Below are 7,678 nucleotides of genomic sequence, written 5' to 3'. Positions count from 1 at the left end.
GATGTTCCCCAGAGTTGTGTGTCTGAATCTGCCAGGGAAGGTTCTGAGATGGCTGGCATGGCACCCCACATCTCCACTTCATTATCCCCAAATTCTGCACCGCCTTTAATCTGCAGCTCTCGCTGCGATGGCTGGGACAGACAAACCTGAGGTGGTTTTTGGGTGGTGACAGCCCAGAAACAAAGGCAGCCCCTGGCCTGGGTGTCCCCCCAGGCCCCTGGGGTGCAGCTGCTGGTCCCTAAATTTGCTGTTTTAGCATCACCCTGGTGGGTGTGCTCCCCCCAGCTGGAGCCACGGGTCGGTTGCAGTGCAGAGATAAGAGCCTGAATGAAAGTGAACCACTGAGTGGAGAGCACTATCTCTTCATTCCTGGGATGAGTATCAGGAGGAAATACCTAGAGGAAAGCAGAATTTGCTGCACATTTTCCTGTCTCTTGCTTTAGCTGTCTCTCTCACAGCCTTGGATCAGCACCCACTTTTGTGGGTGTGAGGAGCTCAGCCCAGCACTGCTTCCTGGGGTCTCTCCAGTGGCAAAAAACAGTTTTGTGGCATTTAAAATGATTCATTTTTTCCCTTAGAGAGTTTTGTTTAAAGCAGTTTTTTTCTTCAGGAGATGAAGCTGAACAACAGGAGAGATCAAGATGTTTAAATCAGAGCAACCTTGGTTTTGTCAGATCCAGACTAGACTACTGCAACGTGATAACTTTATATCTCTCCTTGGTCTGGGCTCTTATGGAAAGACTGAGCTGTTGATTTGCTGTACTGGCAGCTATGCTAAACTGCTAAATTCTGTTCCCTAATCTGATATTTAATTTTAGGGGGGAAAAATTAAAATGGCAGCCATTAAAGTTGTAAAGTGAATATTCAAAAAGCGAGTCAGTGGAACCAATTCAGTGCTGTCTGACAGTGTCTGCAGCCTGAAGTAACAATGTCAGGTGGAAATAGTTCCTATCCACTTCCAGCAGAGCTCCTTGTTTTCCACAGTTTGATCCTTGTCCCAGGAGCTTTCCCTGGTCTGGTGCTTTCTGCTTTCCAAAGGAAGAGGAAAAGCTGAGCTCAAAGCTGTGCATGACACCCTGTGTGCAATTCAGAGCGTTTGATCAACTTTAACATTAAATATTCCTCAATTCCTTGACATGGAGAAGCACTGCTGACCTCATTATAAACCCCTCCTGCTATTTATAATTGACAAGAACAGTCTTGTTGATCTGGAAATTTGTCAGCCAGTAGTTCCCCCTATGAACTTCACTTTTTGCCCAGCCAAAGCATAAATTAATCCCTTTGATTCAATATTCCTGCTTAATTTAGCAGTGGGATAATTGCTTATTTTTAATACATTGTTTATATTTTATTATGCAGTGATGGCAGCAGTATTTGTTATCATAAATAGCTTTGTAGGCTCACAATTTTTGAATCCTAACATTTGGATGATAAGCTTAGAAAATGATTTAGGACGTAATCTAACCAGCTATTCTGCCACCATTAAATAGGAAAAGTGGCCCAACATCTCTCCCTTGGGATCACCTGAGGGAAGACACACCTGGGTGTAACTTTACTCGTCTGCTGGGCTGCCTTTAAATAGTAGTTAGGACTTGCTTTTTATCTTCTGAGATATCCCTAGGGAATACACACCTTGGTTTAACCTACATACACTCCAGTCCATTTCTGTCCCTCAGAAGTAATCACAAGTGCATTTATCTGGCAGTTTGATGCGTGGAGAAAAACACATTGGGTTCAACTGAGCTTGGCAGTGTCAGCATCCCAAATATTTCACCAAATCAGGGAATGCTTTGGGCTGGAAAGGACCTTGAAGACCATTTGTTCCAGCCCTTGCCATGAGCAGGGACACCTTCCACTAACTTGTTCCAACCTGGACTTGAACAATTCCAAGGATTTAAGAGAGTTTTGGTTCTCATTCCCTCTTCTTTTGGCAAAATTTATCTGCCCTTTGCCCTGTCATTGTTATAGAGCAGCTGTGAGCTGGATGAGTGAGGGATAAAATTCACCAGGGAGATCTGAATTACAGCCTCCTAATCCAGCACACCCAGAAGATGCTCCTTTGTTGGCATTTGCAGAACTTTCAGCTTGCTAATTGTTCAATCTTAAATTAAAATACAAAGAACCATCATTACACACAGAAATATCATTTCCTGACCAGTGATTTAGCGCTGCCCATAGAGCACAGCATGAGGAGCAGTGTGGCAGCCACTGTAAGGTGTTATTTTGTTATTTTGGAAATGAGGCTGAGCTCAAGATGCTGTTAGACTTGACTCTGTGCCTTTCTGCTCTAGGTGAAATTCAGGAAGGTGATCCTGACACGTGTTCCAGGCATTGTGTCACCAGCACTGGGCTTTGCTCCGCATTTTTGACAAGACTGCTCTTGGTGTGCAAAAGGGAGATAATTAATTAGAGACAGAGATTGGGCTAATAATTGGGAGTAAAAATCTCTGATTGCCCTCACAGGTTTATTTTGTCCCGTGCTGAGTTATTTGCTCCTTCCATATTCAGTAGCAGGACCCTGCATTGTTCCAGGGTAGCTGGAGCTGGATCCTTCTCCTGTCCTCAGGGAGGAATTCCTGTTCCTCCTTGGAGCTGATCACTGTAGAAACACAGAATTTCAGACCTCAGAACCAGGTTGGAATGCCCTGTAACAGATGATAAACCTTCTTCCCTCCTCTCAGAACACAGTTAGTGAGGAGTTGGCAGCATTCTGTCAACTTTCTCCTTTTTTTGTTGACACTGCACTTCAGAAAAAGCCTTTTGTGGTTTTTTTCCCCCTTTTTATTTTTTTTTTTTTTGTTGTTACGAGGTTAACAGAAAGGGAGCAGGCTTTCCTAGCCTGCAGCTGCTGGATGAGTGGTAGCTTGGCAGGCTGTCTGTGTTTGTTTGGTCTGATGGCTCCTGCGTTTTTGGCTGCCAGGCTGCTCCCAACATCACAGAGCGAGGCTGTCGGGGGAGTTTTGGTGCCACGACAAGGAAAGGGGAGATCCTGCCTTCCACCAGCTCCCAGAGATGGGAATGGCATGGATATCAAAGCCAGGGGTGTAGGAGAATGTGGCCAACATCACAAGGCGATGATGGAATCCCAGCAGTGCTGCTGGTATTGGAAGGGCTGTCCCTCTGTCTCTGCAGCTCCTCCACCTGAGCAGGACCTGCTGAAGGTCAGAGCACAGAGATTCAGAGCAGAAAGCTGCTGCATCCTGCTTTTAAGGCCCTGAGGGACTGTGGGAGTTTCAAGAACGTGTGGATCTCCAAGGGAGACCTTTGAACCACATGAGTCTTCCCAACCCACTCCTGTCACACTCCTGACTCCGAATATGTCATGCAGGTTTGGCCACTTAGTGTCCAGGCATGAGCAGGGAAATGATCACTCATCCATGACTTCATTCTGTTGTTTCTAAGGCTTGCTGCCTGCTCTTTTTATTTTCCATTTATTTTAGGCTGAGTGGTGATTTCAGAGGTGTTGAATAACCCACACCTTCCCCCAGTAATGCCCAACTTTTTGTTCTTGGATTTTGGGTTTTTTTTCCCTGTTCCTCCTTGCTGGTGCTCTGTGGTGAACACACAGCATCATTTCTGGAGCTGTGGCAGAGCTCAGAAGCAGAATTGGTTTGTGAATAAGATGTTGCCTGGTGGTTCAGATGGAAATGTTTGCAATTCACTGCACTTCACAACCCAAGGTGAAACACAGCGCTGTGACACTGCTCCTCTACAGCAGCAGAAGGATTTGTTTGAATTGCTGGAGTCTCTCTCCACATCCTCAGCTTGCAGAGCCTCCTAAACCCTTTCCAAAAAATTATGAATTCAGGAATATTGCTCTGGATTTTGCCTTGCTCAACACATTTTCTGTAGAAGTCAGGGAATCCTTCATCTAGAGATAAAACACTAAACCCTCTTGGCACCACAACCTTTAACCAGGTTTCTCTCCAGTTAAGTGACATGATTGGTTCTAAACAGGATGATTAATATTTAGCCAGCTAGAAGACAGCTAACAGTGTTTTACTCCTGCCAGAGGCTTAGGCTAGCACATGATTATCTTCTTATAACTGGCTTGGCAGAAACGTGTGTGTGTGTGTGTTGGTTTGGTGTTTCTTTTCTTTCCTTTTTTTTTTTTTTTTAGCCCCTTAACCATGTCTAATAACCAGAACAACTGGTCTGTCTTCTTTCCTTCTTGGAGTGTGTGCTTGGATGTTCCTGACTGCTCCATGAGCAGCCAGTGCCAATACCTGCACACCCTTTTCTGTGTTTCTCCACTTCCATAGAATCTGGGGGAATGTTTTCCCCAAGATTTCCAAAGAATCAACGGGAGAAATACAGATGCATCAGCAGAACTGGGTTGTGTTGCAGAAAAACTGGTTTAGGAGCGCAACTCAAATTTAGCTCTTCAATCACAGAGTCCCAGGATGGTTTGGGTTGGAAGGGACCTTAAAGATCATCCCATTCCAAGCCCTACCCAAACCTTAACCAGGCTGAAAGGTGAATTTCTTGGGAGCTCCTGAAGAGAGCACAGTGATACCTGCAGGACTGACAGGGGAAGCTGACAGGGGTGTGGTATCACCCCTCCAAGGTGTTGTCTCAAATCCTACCAGCCATGATTGTACTGAATTGGAAACAGAAAGGACAACTGGGAAGAGCTGACCTGGGACATTGGAAAGCAGGGACACACTTGGGTTTTCCTGACCAATTATAATGCAAACACAGCCTGGGATGAATTATTTAAGCCAGACTAAAGCAGAGCCTGGATTTAGGGAAATTAGCAGCATGTTCAGCAGGAAGATTATGGAGTTATAGCTGTGTGTGGTCAGGCTTTGAGCTGACCTCCCAGCTCCTCTGGTCAGGACTTTGGAGCCATCAGGTCAAGAATCAGAATTCCCAGGTTCTCCCCATCCTGTCCAAACCATTTTCCCATCTTTCTTGGACCATCTTCATCTTCACCTTCACCCCCAGGAGTGGAAAACACAAAAACCCTGTGCTTCCTCCAACAGCCACTGAAATCATCCCAGAGGTATTATCTTAAAAATGAGAAAATGATTCAATGAAAGAAGGAGTGAATCACGTAAATACCCGGAGTGTTGTACCTCAGCAATGTCCCTCCCTTCTGAGTACAAAGCAAAGAACAAAAGCAGGCTGCTGCCTGGCATGGGCCCCTCCTAGATGACTTGCTGGGACTGTGAAATCATCAGAAGCCTCGGAAAGAAGTGCTTAGGCAGCGTTTATAACTTGATTTTCTTCTCTTCAGTCCTCTGTGAGCATGGACCTGCTCACTGTTTAGTCCAGGAGATGGATGAGGAAGGCAAATATTTAATACTCACTGAATTCTGGATGCCTTTTACATTTTAGAGGCTGACAATTGGTTTTTTTAGAGCTAAAACATTGCATGGAGGAAGGGGCATAGACATTATAAGGTCATGAAAGTATGAAACCACATTTTTATTGCTGAGGAGGATTTTAAACACACTCTTAGAAAACAGGCAATGTGAAATCTTGTCTGTTCAAATGGAGAGTTATAATGGGAGGTAAAAATCCTCAGCAGGCCATTAATTCCTCCCTGGCAGCCAAACCAAGATTGCTTCAGCACTTAGAGGAGCTTCAGTTAGAATGAAATATTGATCTCAGATTGCCAGATTTAAAATTAAGTGTGTGAGATACAAGAGTCAGAGTAATCCACTCTAGAAGGTATTCAGTGCAAAGCATGCTGTGAAAGATCCTAATTATTTTATGAAAAATCATTGTACAAAAGACGAAAAGACCCAAGGAGGATAAAAAGGAAGTAATTGCAACCCTGAGGTTTCCATTCTAAGTTCAGTTAAACATGTTTCACCTTAAAACAAGAGTTTTGAGTTAATGTGATTCTCCATGCAGCTCCTTGGGAAGAACAGGATCAGTTCTCCCTCACTGTCAGCCCTCTGTAAATCCTGAGCTTTTAATGGTTTATTCAGTGAAATGGGAATACTCTGCAGCTAATCCACACTGCTGAAATGCCTTTGTCAGTGGTTTTTTTTCCCTTTCTCATTGCCCTCCTCAGTTGTTTTTCTGCACTGTGAGCTTTTCACTCTGGCTCTTGTGACATCAGTGGCAAATGTCTGTGAGGAATTGCCCCGGGCCAGTGTGACTTTCAAAGGATAAGACAATTTGTTCCCTTGCCAATGAACAGTTTATTACATTTCTAATTATTGTTATTAGTCTGGCAGGTGGTGCCATGCATGATATTTTTACAACTGCCAAAGATGCAGGTACTTTTTTCATGATGAAAAAATAACCTGGGTGAGATTTAAAGGAAAACCAGGTGCTCTGCTGTTGTATGTGCTGGATAATTCTCTGCACTAATGTGGTGTACTGGTTATTTTCAAATCTCAAGTTGAAACATCCTGACTCCTGAAAGATTTTGTTGTGAGACCAATTGTAATTAAAGTGTGTTAGCAGCCTAGGTTAGATATGGAGATTTCTCTCCCTCCCTCCCTCTCAAGTTCTTTCCTCTAATCTTTATTACTCTACTTGTTGTGCAAATTAAAGACTCATCATATTTATAAACTCTAACTCAGAGTTCACGTTAATCACTGCCTAAGAATATTAAATACCCCTTTCCCAATGAAGATCTGGGTTCCTGGACACAGAGATTTGACTTTCTCTGCTCTGTGGGGTTGCACGCAGTCAGATTAAAGACATAAAAATGATATAAATACTCTGTGCTGGTGCAATACCTTAATATCCCTCTGGAGCAGCCCAGTCCAGTTCCACCCACTGCTACCTGTGCAGAGCAGTTTATAAAACTCTGAGCAACCTCATCTAGTGAAAGGTGTCCCTGCCCATGGCAGGGTGTTGGAATGAGATGGTTTTTAATGGTTTTAGCCTCAAACACTCCATTATTCCATGATGAACCGTGTCATTCCTGCCTTTTGTGCTCTCCTGGTATTGTGCGGCAAAATCCACTTTCTTAAAGCAGTTCCACACTGTTTATCCAGTAAATCCTGGATGATTTCATGCCACTAAAGAGAAGGAGTGAATTCAAAAGCAATAGAGAAATAAAACAGATTTATTCACTGATGGTTTCAACAGCCCAGCTGGCAATAATTAGAAGGGCCAAAGTCCAGCTAGAACTTAATCTGAGCACTGCTGTAAAAGGCAATAAAACTGTTCCTATAAATACATCAGCAACAGGAGAGCAAAGGAGATTCTCCCTCCTTTACTGCTTGTAGAGGGAAGCCCAGTGATAACAGATGAGGAGGAAGCTGGATCCATCCAAGGACACTGAGGGAGCTGCTGGAAATGCTCTCTGAGCCCCTTTCCATCCTTCCCCAGCAGCCCAGGCAGACTGGAGCTCGCTGGAGGTCAGCAAATGTGACACCCACCTCCAAAAAAAATATATCTGAAGGGGAATCCAGGGCATTCCAGAGCTGCCTTGGTGCCAGGGCAGGCTGTGGGGCAGCCCCTCAGCAATGGCATCACTGGCAGGGATGGGGCAGGAGGTGATGGAGCACAGCTGGCACAGATCCACCAGAGGCAGGTCCTGCCTGACCAACCTGATCTCCTCTGACAGGGTCAGGGTGTCAGGAGAGGCTCTGACACCACTTCCCACAGAATTCTCCTGGGGAAACTCATGGCTTGGGTGGGGGCACTGCTGGTGGAACACTGGCTGGAGCCCAGGCAATGGTGGGAATGGGGTCACAGCCATTCCCTG

Source organism: Camarhynchus parvulus, chromosome 19 (genome assembly GCF_901933205.1).
Source record: "Camarhynchus parvulus chromosome 19, STF_HiC, whole genome shotgun sequence".
Lineage (NCBI taxonomy): Eukaryota > Metazoa > Chordata > Aves > Passeriformes > Thraupidae > Camarhynchus > Camarhynchus parvulus.
The sequence above is the reverse complement of the archived record's forward strand: the minus strand, read 5'-3'. Positions refer to the sequence as shown.